General features: G+C 33.6%; 1 long non-coding RNA gene and 1 pseudogene across 4 annotated transcripts; both read left to right on the forward strand.

The window, feature by feature from the left end:
- The first annotated feature begins 277 nt into the window (after positions 1 to 277).
- On the forward strand, positions 278 to 5,496 carry LOC145062630 (putative disease resistance RPP13-like protein 1; annotated as a pseudogene). Its single transcript, XR_013687646.1, has 2 exons — positions 278 to 4,145; positions 5,244 to 5,496. The product of XR_013687646.1 is annotated as a putative disease resistance RPP13-like protein 1 (transcript).
- Positions 5,497 to 6,736: 1,240 nt separating this feature from the next.
- Positions 6,737 to 9,770, forward strand: LOC145071303 (uncharacterized). 3 transcript variants are annotated; one of them, XR_013690371.1, is made up of 8 exons: positions 6,737 to 7,004; positions 7,844 to 8,454; positions 8,534 to 8,611; positions 8,701 to 8,763; positions 9,123 to 9,168; positions 9,307 to 9,364; positions 9,457 to 9,562; positions 9,642 to 9,770. It is a non-coding gene; the product is annotated as an uncharacterized LOC145071303 (long non-coding RNA). The 3 variants fall into 3 exon arrangements; XR_013690370.1 differs by having other exon boundaries at positions 9,307 to 9,562; XR_013690380.1 differs by lacking the exon at positions 9,307 to 9,364.
- Positions 9,771 to 14,938: the final 5,168 nt, after the last annotated feature.

A 14,938-nucleotide genomic window follows, 5' to 3' on the forward strand; every position in this document is an offset into this window, starting at 1 on the left:
TGGTGTCATTTTCAGTTACTCTGATTTGTTTGTTTAGTAATATAATATATTAAAAAGAGTCATTTTTATTATGTATTTATAATGAATTACAAGAAACTGTATAAAGTGTTTATTTCATATACCAAAAAGGGGACTAATACGAAACTATAAATGATATTTATGTAAATTGGTGGAGCGATTTCTTTGAAAAAGAAAGGATAGCAAACATGTCTCACTGTTGAAGAAGAAAGGACGGACCCGATCAAGGAAAATTATGGACCCTACTATACTATAGTGGATGCTCCGAGTGAGGTCCAGCACTAATATACTCAGTCTACGTACCTTTTTCTCTTATCTGCAAATTCTGATCTATTCATATCAAAACCCTCAAACAAAAGAACTGAATCTTTACTTTCTCAAAATTCCAATGGCTGAAATCGTTGTTAGCGCTGTCATCACCGTGCTGTGTGAGAAGCTGATCTCTGGTGACTTGATGAAGCTTGCTCGATCCGAAGGAATCGATTCTCAGCTGAAGAAATGGAAGAAAAACCTGCCCATGATCCAAGCCGTGCTTGCTGATGCAACCCAGAAGCAGATTAAAGAGAGAGCTGTTCAACTGTGGGTGAACGATCTTCAGGATTTGGCTTACGACATTGACGATGTACTCGACGATTTGGCCACCGAAGCTCTGCGACGCAAGTTGAATCAAGAAGCTCATGCCAACACCAGCACTAGTAAGGTATTGAAGCTCGTCCCGAAATGTTGTACTAATTTCACTCCTCGCAACATTATGTATGGTCAGCAGATGAGTTCGAAGCTAGACGAGATCACCATAAAATTGCATTATCTTGTTGACCAGAGAAATGATTTGGGTTTGAATGTGAATGTTGAAAGGTCAAATATAACACAGAGACGGTTGGAGCAAACTTCACTGCTTGATGAGTCCAAAATCCTGGGTCGGGATGGGGATAAAGAGGCATTGCTGGGGAAGTTGTTGGGGAATGAAGAATGTGATGAAAATGTGAGCATAGTGTCGATAGTTGGTATGGGTGGAATAGGCAAAACCACTCTTGCCAAAGTTTTATACAACGAGCAGAAAGTGAAAGATCACTTTGAAGTCATGGCATGGGTTTGTGTTTCTGAAGAGTGGGATGTGATTAACATTAGCAAGGCTATCTTTCAAGCAGTAACAGGTCAAAACAAAGATTTTGCTAATCTAGATCTTCTTCATGTTGCCCTCAGAGAAGAACTTTCAAAGAAGAGGTTCCTACTTGTTCTAGATGATGTCTGGAACGAAGAGGACAGTAAGTGGGAAGTCATACAAAGCCCTCTTCTTGTAGGGGCACCTGGAAGTAGAATTATTGTCACAACCCGGAGTACCAGAGTTGCATCAGTGATGGACTCACAACAAACTTACCCTCTAGGCGTTTTGTCAAATGAAGATGCTCTATCATTATTTGCTCAACATGCGTTAGGAGAAAAAAACTTTGACAAACATCCAGCACTTAAGTCGCATGGTGAAGGTATGGTTCACAAATGTGGAAGATTGCCTTTGGCTTTGAAAACACTTGGTAGGGTCTTGAAGGGAAATCAAAATTGCAATAAATGGGAGGAGTTGTTGAAGAGTGAGATATGGGATATAGATAATGGAAATAAGATTCTTCCGGCTCTAAAACTAAGCTACTATCATCTCCCTCCACATCTGAAGCAGCTGTTCGCATATTGCTCCTTAATTCCCAAGGACTATGTGTTTGACAAAAATAAATTAGTCCTATTGTGGATGGCAGAAGGATTTTTGTCCCAATCAAAAGGAAACAAGTCTATGGAGAATTTAGGTGAGGAGTATTTTGAAGAGCTAAAGTCAAGGTCCTTTTTTCAACAAGCAACGTATGACGGGTTAAGATATACAATGCATGACCTGATAAATGACTTGGCTACAAGTGTTGCAGGTGAGTTTTCGTTTAGATTGGATGGTGAGGTGGATGTATCTGATATGAACGAAGCTTTTGATAAGTTTCGTCACTTTTCACTTGTAGGTCCAAGACCTGGATCATACAGAAAGCTTAATGAATTACATAGAGCTAAACACTTGCGAACTTTCTTAGTCATGTCATTTATTTTGGATAACTGTGGCTTTTTGGACAAGGTTCTTCTTGAACTACATTTCCTTAGGGTGCTAAGTGTTGTGGGCTTGAATCAAATGTACCAAAGTAATCACATAATCACAAAGGTACCAGAATCCATTGGTAGTCTCAAACATCTACGATACCTTAATTTTTCTTATACTGAAATCACATGTTTGCCAAAACAATTGAGTGACCTTTATAATCTACAGACCTTGTTGCTTCATAACTGTTATCAGCTATCTAGCTTGCCAGAAAGTTTCGCAAAGTTAATAAACCTGCGACATCTTGACGTAAGTAATACTCCGAAATTGAACAGATTGCCCTCAGGGATCAGTGGGTTGACGAGTCTACAAACTCTGCCCAAGGTCTTTATTGAAGAAGGTAAGGGGTTCAAAATATCCGACCTTAAGGGCCTTACTAATCTTCAGGGTTGGCTTTCCATTATGGGTCTAGACAAAGTGATAAATCCAATACAAGCAAAGGATGCCAACTTACATCAAAAGAAGGGTCTTAAAGTTCTGGAGATGAAATGGAGTGATGTGTTTGATGATTCTCGGAATGAGACGATTGAATATGAAGTGCTTAAAGAACTTAGACCTTCTCCTATGTTAAAAAACCTCAAGATTTTGAATAACATGGGAATGAGATTTCCCAGTTGGGTTGGTGATCCCTCGTTTGAACAGTTAACAGAGCTTACACTATGTGGTTGTAGAAGTACACATTTAAGACTTGGACATCTGCGTTCTCTTAAGAAATTGGTTGTTGAAAGGATGAATGAGGTGAAGACTATGGGTTTTGAATTACCTGCACCTACAAATTCTTTTCCATCACTTCAAGTTCTGGAATTTTTAATTCTAGAAAAGGTTGGCAGAGGTGGTCAATTAATAGTGGGGATGACCATGAAACTCCTACATCATTTCCTCGTCTCCGTAAAATATCTATCAAATGTTGTCCAGAACTTGATGAAGTGTCAATCGGATTGATACCTTCACTTCGGGTTTTATATATAGAAGAATGTTCCAAAGCAGTGTTAAGAAGCATGGTTGGTTTGTCCTCATCCCTTGTTGAATTAAAAATGTTAAACACCAAAGGACTTACTCAACTACATGGAGAAGATTTAATGCATCTTGGGGCACTTGAACATCTATTTATCAGGAACTGTGATGACCTGAGATACTTGTGGGAACGAGAATCAGAGGCATGCAAGAGTCTTGTGAGTTTACAGAAGTTGGAAGTATGGGGTTGTAAAAATTTGGTTTCATCAGCCGAGAAAGAGGCTAATATTGGGATCAGCATGGAATCACTTAAATCTGTGGAATTTCGTAACTGTGAGACATTGGAGAGTTACAAATGTACAAATACTGTTGAGAGGTTGGAGATAACTAATTGTGATTCAATGACATCCTTGACCTTCTCAGCAGTGCAGGAGCACCCATCCCCTCTTACTGAATTGATGGTCGATGATTGTGATAACATACAGTTACAACCCAAACCCATTCCAGCAAAAGACTTTAGTTTGTCTCGCCTAACATATCTTGCGATCCGTAATTGCAAGAATCTAAAGTCATTTCCTCATGAGCATTTACAAAGTTTCACATCTTTGGAAGAACTGGAGATAAGTCGATGTCCAAGTATGGACTACTCCTTTCCTTGTGGGGTGTGGCCTCCTAATTTAAGAAAATTAGGGATAGGTGGCTTAAATAAGCCCATGTCAAAGTGGGGTCCGCAGAGTTTTCCTACCTCACTAGTTGACCTAGGGTTATTTGGCGAAAATTCAGGAGTGGTTTCATTTGGAGTGGCAGATGATGTGAGGAATACTACTACTCCATCATCATCATCATCATCATCATCTTTTCTTCTTCCACCATCTCTCGTTTCTCTAACGCTCCATGGTTTTACGGATGTGGAATCATTTTCAGAGGTCTTACAACACCTCCCCTGCCTTAAAACACTTGATATTTCACATTGCCCAAAGCTTGGAGATCTTAAGACCAATTACGATCCATCAAATGTGATAATATTGGTGTGGTAGTAGAAACGGTTCGTCATCTCCTTTCCCATCATCTGTATCTCTTACATAAGAGTGGTTATTCATTTCAATAATGTTATTATTATAGTCATTGTTTCTTAACAAACGTGAAAGAGGGTTCTACAGCTTGTATCCCAAAGTATTACGGCCCATCCCAAAGTAAGAGTGGTAAATGTGGTATTCCTTGTAAAGTAAGATTTCAATTTCTATGTATTTTTTTTTCAATAACTATCCCAAAGTATTAGGAACATTAATTTTGAGACTTGTTTGTTTTGGTTTGTTGATAATACTATTTTTATACTGAACTAACAGTCAAAACTAGTACAAAAATAAGAGAAAACTATAACTGCGCTAGTTGAATAGCTTTTCGGTTTTTGTAGAAGTTTTACCATTAACTTGCTATGTATATTTGTTGCAACTATATTATTTTAACTTTATTGCACCACTTCTTTGTGTATTCCTTTTCGTTGTCATGTTGTAGTTTTCATTAATCTTGGCTTCGAGTGAACTTGTGCATTGTTGAATGAATTACTAGAAATCATAACAAAATTGTTTACAATTTGGACTTTTTCCAGAAACTTTGACTGTTTATTCGGTCATCAATTCAGAAATTTTGACCTTTTATGTCAAACCCATTGGCTTTGAGATGTTGATTTTGGTAATATTTTTGAAAATAGGGCCATCTTAATCCCTTTGTAACCTTTGTTATATAACTTCAGATTTCTTTACAAATATGTACTAGTTTCTAGGTTAGAAATAAATCCATTTGACATTAAAACTTTTTATGTTTTGGTAAAAAAAAATATGGTCAAACTCTGTATATCATGACTAATTGTCTTTTTGTGTGGTTATTCCCAGTATAACTGATCAGTATGTTATGGACAATGTAAGTCTACACAGTATAGACTTGTGCAAATATCATGACAACTTGTTGTCATTAGTGATTGATTATAGAGACTAGGTGTGAGACCCATATACTATACGGGTTTATTAAAAACAGTTAAATATAAAACTGTAAACATTAAATATTTTTTAAAGTAAAATTTTGAAATAAATACAAACCAAATAAATTGTGACTTTATTCTTAGGAAGTTGCTCAATTTCTACAGGTGCACGTTGGACCAAGGCTGTCTACATGATGTCATTGAGGCAAATCGGCTAAATATGCATAGGGATGGATGTTGAAAAAAGTTATAAGACAATCAAGGGTACGAGTAAATACCAAATACAAATTCCATATTTGGGATGAATGGTGGATGAGCTGCTGTATAGGTTCACTGAATTGTAATTAGATGTAGTAATTATCAAACATAGTTTGTTTTGGGATTTTATTTAAAAACTAGTTTATAAAAAAATGCAGAGTACAAGAAATTGTTATCTTTATATATAAATAAACTAGTTTATTACCCTTGAAATCTTATATCCGCCAACATGGAATACCTAAACTCGTTTGATATTGGGAGCAGGGAAACAGGACAATGTGCTCATGTGTATATTACGTTGTTCTTGACAAAGGTTTGCATAATTGTATGGTAAATACTCAAATGTGATAACGATTTTAAATATTTTGTTGATTATGGACTTAAAATCAATGTATAATTTCTGTATATCTCGACTCTCGAGACCACTTCGATGAAGTCGCATTTCATGGAAAGGTAGAACCGTTAGTTGAACATGATGCGGGTGACAGTGAAAATGAATCGATATTTCCAAATATATTGCAATACCTTGTCAACAGAGAAAAGTGAAACCACTTGGGCCGTGGTGGCTCAGTAAGACATGTGGAAGATGTGGTGGGCATCCCATTTACATATGTTCAAATTCTAGCACTACTCAAGCCCCTGTGGCCATGAAGGTTTGTCTGCAATGACTCTGCAACAGGGGATTTATTGGGGTGCGGAAATTGGCTTGAAAACCCTCATCAGGGGAGTTCCATTTGCATAAGAATATAGCGAAGAAGAAATGCATGTACTATGTTTTGTTGGATTATCAAATTAACAAGCTTGTTTGGAAGTGATGCTCTCAACTTTCTAAGAGTAGGAGAAGACAGCTATTACATTTCTTGGTTAACCTATGAGGTTGACAGATATTAGAGAAAGTGCAAGTGCAATATCAACATTCACCAATTTTAGTTTACTAGAGATTTATTTTTCATTTATTTGGTCATGATGTCTAAAACAATTTGAGACCATATCAACATGCACCAATTTTCCATGAATCTACAGTGCTCATTGATTATTTGTACCTTGTTTTATGTATGATGTGCTTGTTCCACGTGCTTATTGTTTGATAGGATATAACCAGTGAATATGTAATGTAAACACTACAAATGAATTGGCATTTAGTGGCATACATTTTTAATGGCATATTTATTTTTTGCCACTATATTGTGTTTTTAGTGGCATATCTTATATGCCACTATAAAAATTACGTTTATTAGTGACACCTATAAATTATGCCACTAATATTCATATTTATTAGTTGCATATTAATTTAAAATGTCATAGAAAATTATAGAATTTGTGTCACCTATTTATTATATACCACTAAAATTTTATTTTCATTTTACCATTCATGTTTTGTGCCACTAAAGAAAGATTGAAATCCCCGCTACCAGTTTGCTTTCCTCCCATCCAAAAAAATGTTGATGTTAAACAATATTTCAAATTACATTTTTGGCCTTTCAGATAGTTCATTCAATTGTACTCTAATTTCAAAGGCTCACAACGGAGAGCCCTAACATCGTTGGGGCTATCGTTGGAGTTACGAAATCAACCCTAACATCATCGGGTTAATTTTTGGAGTTACGACATCCAAACGTAAGTCGCAATCCATTCGAAATCATCAGGTTCACAAAATCACGAAATCAGGTATGAATCTAGTTTTAATTTTCATTTTGATTCCAATTTCTATAGGGCAATATCGATGCATCCATGACTATTCTCGAGTGGTTATAATTTACTCCACAAATTTACCTATTTCTCATTTCATATGTTTCTATTGTCAATCAACTATGTAGCTGTATGATATAAAATTGAATTGTTTGTTAGTTACGTATGTTATAATGTACACTAGATTTTGTCTTGTGCCATAATTCACTCCACAAGTTTGGTTGGACCTCAAATATTTGCAATCGATCATGTATGAACATTGTATCCTATCTTTTCTTCTTAGATGTTTTTGTATTCAAGCACACTTTTATTTGTTGGAAATCTACACGATTATATATTTACATTTACATTGAGGGGACTTAATGGTCATTGATGTTACTGTAATAAACAATAATGGTCTTTATTGATATAATTCATAATCATTATCATATTTTTGTCACCAAACACATCCAAACTTTCTGGTAAGGTCCACCCTTTGTGCTCTTAGATTTACCTATTTTACTGATCTGATCTGTGAAAAGACCATGGGATGAAGCAACATGGGTTGAAATTTGAATAAATATGTTGATCTCAACTTGTATTTCTTTGTATAAATCACAAGTAAAGGAAACTAAAGGGTGTTTCTAGAAACATAAAACTAATATGTAGATAAAACGAAATAATTCTAGAAACATAACCAAACTATTGTATACTATTTTTGTGAAGTTACCTCCATTTCTTCAATACGTCATCTTATCCTTCAGCTTGGCACTAGTATGACCAGGTTAAAGTATTTTGATCAATCATCACGATCATTTTAAAGTGACTCATTTCTACAGATAAGAAGTGTTGCTGTTGGACAATGAGATTGTTGTCAAAGAGTTTATTGTTGAGGACAGAGATAGAGAATATAATAAATCCAAAACCAAATTGGTGAGGTGAATGAAATATGGAGAGATCTTGATGTTTTGGTAACAATGAGCTATTATCTATAAGTATATTTTCCACATTTCCCTTTTTCACTCCATGCTTTTTTATGTTATTTTATTGTTGTGAGCAATTTGTTTCGGATGATATTTGGTTGAATATGGAGAACTCTCATGTTGCAACTCTACATGGAAAATTCAATCTTCTTAAAGCATCATAGAGTCAAAGATCAAACTCTTGCATGGTAATTTTTTCTTAATATTATATAATTTTTTAATATATTAATAAATTATATAATAATTCATTACCGTTTCTTTTACATCCTCATGCATATGGGATGTATACATACATACACAAATTTGTAATGTACATTCATGCCCTTGTATAAATCATCTAATGAGTATATAAATAAAAAAAAACTTCCATACTTTCAACAATGCGAGTGATGCTTTGGACAAGCTTTGATTCCTCGGTGTTACTGATCCACAACTTTTGGAAGGTGCTTACGTATTAAAATTGTGTTGTAAGTGCATTTAACATTCTTTTTTCTTTAAATTTATATGGAAATAATTCGATTATTGAATTTAGTTTTCCTAAAAAAGGTAAGGATGATGAGGAAATGATTGGTCCAAAAGGTGTTTGACTTGATTCTTAGCATATCCATGAGTTAGAATCGAGAGGTAATATTATTTTTATAAATTTGATATTTTTGTTCACTTTGTAAATTATAATATCTTTTATTTATTTATTTATTTATTTTTTATTTAAGGATTATGAAACATTATGGAAGAATTTCAGCAAGCATTTGAAATTGGTCTACAAATATGAAAAGGTATATTTTTTTATTTTTCTTTTATAAAAACAATAACAGTCGAGATTCTAATTTCTTTTAGAAATCCTATGTTGATGAATCACAAAAAGAATTGTCATGTTTTTTTGTCACACTTTCAAAGGGTTAGATGTCTCCCATAGATAATCTACATGCACTAAGCTTCAAAAAATCATGATTAACCTATGTTATGTGGAATTTGTCAATAAAAATCTCTGATCATATTTTAGGCTGGAAATCTTTATATGGTTATCTTTGTCATAAAATGATTATAAAAATTAATTATACTTTGCCATTACGATTGGTTTATTGATTTATATCATGCTAATTAACATGTGTATCTTGATGGCAACTTGATACAGATATAGAGAATCATATGCATGTCAATGATGTTGGACCTAAAAGAAGGTTAGAAACTAAGCAATTTATTTTAAAGTAAATTTTCAAATACCAAAATAGAAACATAAGAAATTAAAAAAACTTTTTCATATTTTCACTTTGTTTCATGCATGTTAAGTTGATTGGTTTGTACTGTGTGTTTTTTAGCTTGTCGTGCGTAGAGATAGAAGATAGACCTGGATTGCTTCTATAAATTGAGATAATGGTTGATGTCAATATTACTATGGAATCAGCAGGAATTGATATTGAAATATGTTATTATTTTTTTGCCTTAATGTTAATTTTGTAAATATGTAGGAAATACAAGGACCGTTTAGTCTTTTTCTCTATTTTGTTTATGGTACAGAGATTGATTGCCAAAGATAAGGCTAGAGGGGCAGCTTTGAACAATTCTCAGTCTGAGGTACCAAAATGGTTTCATTCCTTTTGGAGTAAAAGTGAAATTACTATTATACCCTCTTATAAATTGTTCAAATATGCAGGTTTTGACAAATTGCATATGCTAGTACCTTTGAAAGCTAGAAATTGATGAAGACAATTACTAGGCATGCTTGTTTTTGTACACATTTGAGAATCATGTATATATTTTAGAAAATAACCATTTCGATTACTAAAACTATCATATTGTGACTAGTTTGTTTTTCACTAAAATATTCAAAAATTACATGTTAGATTACTATTAATATTATTATTTTAGAAGGAAGAATATTTATATTAATCAGAGGAGTCAATGGGTCTATCAAGAAGGTATGATATATTTAAAAGGAGGATGAATATTATAATTTGTTATAACAATTTTTTTGTATTGTGGTAAATAAAAAAGTGTCACTAAAATCTTAAATTGTGTAACTAAAACTAACATTAATTTTTTTAGTAAAATGAGCATTCAATGGCACAAAATATGTGCTACAAAAAACTTTTATTCTACAGCGACAAATAAAAAAGTGTTACTAAAAGCCTAAAAATTGCAGCGATAAAAGCAAAAAGTGTCGCTAAAAGGTTTTAGTGAGTGCGCTTGTAGTGATATTTATTATGTGTGCCGCTGATTTTATGAGAAGCCTTTAGTGGCATTTTTTGGGTTTTTAGTGGCACTTTTTGTGTGCCACTAAATGACATATTTTTTGTAGTGAAACCATTCTTTAGATGTAAGAAATAGTTAAACATTTACCACCAAATTGGGAGACTCTTCCTGCAAAGTCTCATTAACATTTTTTTGTACTTTGATAATAACTAGAGGGAATTCTATGCGCCGTTGGCGCTGTACATAAGGAAGCATACGATAATATTGATGACATTGCAATACATATATGAAATTGAGGTTGAACGTGGCCATACAGTGACAGTGACGATTACATTACCAAAAGACTATTACGCTTGACGAGTACATTACTAAATGATGTTTTCTGGAAGGCATACTAAACCTACGAACACATTACACGTATGGATGGATGTCTTTAGGAAGTTCCTTGATGTTTCTTTTGAGTTTTTTGATAACCTCTTCGTGTTTCTTTCTCATTTCATGCATGATTTTTAGCATCCTACCGGCCTCGTAGTTGGTTTCAAACACGATTTGTTGCATCGTCAAGTAGTTGTTGTATGATGGTTTTGAGGTCATCTCCTCCATAAGTTTTTTTTTGTACTTTTGGTGCTCATGGACTTCTTCCTCCATGTTGGTTAACGAAAGCTGCTCTGCTTCTTCGTGAGAGATGAGGTTGTTGAGGATACTTTTCATTTCTTTTGGTTTCATTTTTTTGTGTTTGTGATCGATGTATGTGATGTGTATAGTACGAGAGTATGAGAATGTTTGATGAATAAACGTTTACTTAAGTAGGCATATTGAAATTTAATACGGTTTTGTAGTGGTTGTTGGGTATTTAATGTAAGTATTAATTTTTGAGAAGACGATGGAATGTGATGTGAGTTGTGGCGGCAGTTTCAGAGTTGTGTTAATTAGAAATTTTTGGAAGGTCTTTGGAGTTGTGTATCATTTATTAAGCATTGAAGGTTAGTAGTTTGCGATTCGTTTATCGTAAGTGGTTGGTATATATAATTTTATGCATACTGATTATATCATTTGCTATATATAATTTTTTACATAAAACATCTATTTTATTTAACTATGTACATTAAAACTATTTAACTACATACATTAAAACTATTATACAACGAAGGTGCAAGTGGTTTGCAGGTGGATATCAGACGAAAAGTCAGTCTGTGGATATATCCTTCATTTTGCGCTTATATTTACCAATTCTTTTGTGGATGTCTCCGAGTGTAAACGAAAAGTTGTCAGTCATGGATTGGTCATCGGCTCTGGCTTTTTCAAATATTTTGTGTAGTATTTGTACGTCGGGATCTTCTGTGTTGTTCGCCATGTATGACTGAATGTTTTCATCGAGGCAAAAACTTTCTTCTAACTTTCCTTGGGCAGCTTCAATCAGATTTCCGATTTCCCTAAGGAAATCGATCATAACAGCGAGACTTTTGTTGAAAAGTGTGGTTTTCATATTTTTTTGTATGGTGAGTGAAAGATTTGTAGGAATTGTTTTTTGTCTGAAAGTATTTTTGTTTATGTACATTATATAGTGGAAGTGTATTGTTTAGATGTCCATGTGTAAGTTTTCCCTTTTCATAGGTGTGGTTATTAAACATCTATATAAAGGTATTTTGAGACTGATGTGGCGTGTCATCATATCACTTAGTTGTTGAACCTATGATATGTTAGACCTACAGATGTACGCTATCTGCAAAGGGCGGCAATATTTAATTATTTTCTTAATAAAATTTGTTTTTATAGTTTTGGCTTTTATTTGGTGTTTTTGACAACAACTTACTTGTAATTAATATGAGTTGTTGTAATGGAGTAATTTGTTGTAATTTTTTTTTTCGTTTTGCATGGTATTAACTTTTATTATGTGACAAAGTGTTAATAAACCATTCAGTTATGTTAATAAGCAACTGTCGTTGTGGGCCGTTTAATAAACTGTTCACTTGTGGGTCGTTTATAACTATGTGACAAATTGTTAATAAACCATTCAGTTGTGGGTGGTTTATGAAAAAATGTACATTATTATAAGTTAACTCATTGTCGTTGCGTATTTCACATAACTATTTATCATACAAAATATTGCATTAATTATTACATTATAGTAGGCTGCGAACACAAACGTCATCATCAGTTAAGGGTTTAACTATAGAGAGTAGTATAAAAGCTGAAAGCAAAACACTTTTTTTTTTACATAAGTGTAACATATTTTACATAACTATCTGTCATACGAAATACTGCCTTAGTTATTACATTATAGTAAAGCCAACACAAACTCCATTATGAGTTAAGGGTACAACTACAGATACTATAATAGCTAGAACACCAAAGTTAAACATTTTTTGTACATAGCTGCAACATGTTATATACTATTAGTATTTCTTTTATGATCAACATCTGAAGAAGTGAGGTCTATTCCATTTTACGGACGGCTTTTCGTTTTGTAGTAACTGTGTCTGCATTTATAATTAAATATATTCACCATTTTGGCAAATGTATTTACCCTTATATATATGTACACTAGAAATGAAAATTTACCTAGATTTTCAAACGGAAGTGATCTTCTAACATTTTGTTTACTCTGTTGGTAGTTCTGAGCACTTTCTTCATTAGTATTTTTTGAAGAAGTTGGACGATCAGGAGGTGGTGTTGTCATGGAAGGTGGTACTTCAGAAGGCGTTTTTTCGATATTTGTAACAATGAATCGAATGTTGTTGTCCTTTGATATATTTGTCATGCGAATTTTCATTTTTCTTGGAGTTCCTAGTAAAGAGACAGCAATTGGTGGTACTTCCTTTCTGTCATCTGTGTTGTTGTCTGATCTGAGGTTATCTGCTGTTGTGCCTAGTAATTCCTGTGTTGCATTATCAGACAGCACAACAATCATGGAATGACTTTCATCTTTAATAACTGCATTCAATTTAAACCTGCATGTGGGTAGAAATGAGTTATTGCTAAGCTTCCATATTTTTCTTTTATTAATTAATTGATTTTTTCATTGTCTGATGCTTACGTGCTACATGGAGACTCAAGTATTCCATCTGATGGACAAAACCAGTTTTTCCCTTGTTTGAAAGTTGTATTTTTGCATTTCGGACATTGAACAAGGTACCAAGAGTCTGAGAAGATATATTCAATTATGCAAGCCTTCTTCGTAAGAGTTTTGTCCTATATAACATACAGACGTATATAATCTGCTTAAAAGTATAAACATGATATTTTTTTCTTGTGTGGACACATATATACATGTAGGTGTAACATACCGAAAGATCAGAATGACTTTTGTCGAGTATTTTCAACAATTGTATTGGAGGATCTAAAAAAACAGGTACCTCAGGTAATGTATTGTAACTGCAATCCGTGAATTAAAAGTATTTTAGAATGTAATGTATTTTATCAATGTGCATTCTTTATGATACCTGTCCATTAGTAGTTTCATTTCTGGAATTGGTGGGTTGATGTATAGATGAGTAGCACTACTTGTTCTAAGTCGTAGTGCTCCTGTATATTTAGTATTCAACATAATACACAAGCAAATAATTGTATTTTTAAAATTATTAATGTAACAACATTTTATACGTAGTTACCTGCGTAAGTAGAGATCTTTATGCTGGTTATGGCGACTATGACAGGTGCAGGAGCATTTTCGAGAACAACACGATCAAACTTTGAAGACACACTTGTGAATTCCTTCCATAAACTTATTGCAATGTCTTCACCGCTGATGTTCATAGGTTTGACACATGTTAATAACATATTACGGTAATACAACTGAAAAAGTACTTACGAATCATTTTTTAGTATCAACAACAGGTATGGTTCACTATCTTTTTTCGTGCAGTTGATAAGCTTGCTGAAAAAGCCAACAAAATCTGCAGGTAAAGTTATTTAATTGTTATTAGTGTATGTAAGGATTTTTTGTATGTTACTTGTTTTATTTGTATGAATAGTAACACCTGCATGTTGATCTTTGTAATCTGGTATCTGTGTTTTGGAAACAAAAGAAAACCAATGTTTTGGAATAATGGCAGTGTCTGGAAGAGGTGTAATAGAGGATGCTGTCCCAACAGCCATGTAGAATTCATTATTGATCCACTTTTGATAACGATCCGGTACTCCACATCCGTACTTCTCAATTGTGTAGCATCTAGAAGGAATGAGAACGGATTGTAGAAAGCCTTGATCTTTTCTTTGTCCCAGAATCTGAACAGCATCACCCTTGTACATAGTGGAGATTGTATATAGGGTTAACGTGTGTATAGATTAGAAGAAGAGGTTGGGATGGAAGTTGATAACTTACATTTTTGTCAACAGCCAAGAACCATGTCTCATGATTTCTAATCTGTGGTGTCCACATACGCAATATTCGTACCTAAAGCGAAAAAAATTGTTATAATTTTATTGTCTTTGAAGAATGTATGTTGGTAATATAAAGTTGTTACGAAAAAAGATTTATTTATATACCTGTATTGCTGTTCCCGGACACCCATAATGCAATTATGAGATTGTTGTTGTTATTTGAGACATGTCTGGAATGGTAGTCAACAAATAATATAAACATCATTTCTGAATGCAGCAGTAAATATTATGTTTTATGAGGCAGTCATGTAAAAAAAGCTAACATACATGCATCAGGTTGATGTGTGGTGTCATAGTTAACAATGAATATAAGTATGATTTGTGAATGTAACAATAAATATTAAAAGTAAGAAACATGTATTAGGCTGTTGTATA

Source organism: Lactuca serriola, chromosome 1 (genome assembly GCF_051521515.1).
Source record: "Lactuca serriola cultivar US96UC23 chromosome 1, Lser_US96UC23_V15, whole genome shotgun sequence".
NCBI lineage: Eukaryota > Viridiplantae > Streptophyta > Magnoliopsida > Asterales > Asteraceae > Lactuca > Lactuca serriola.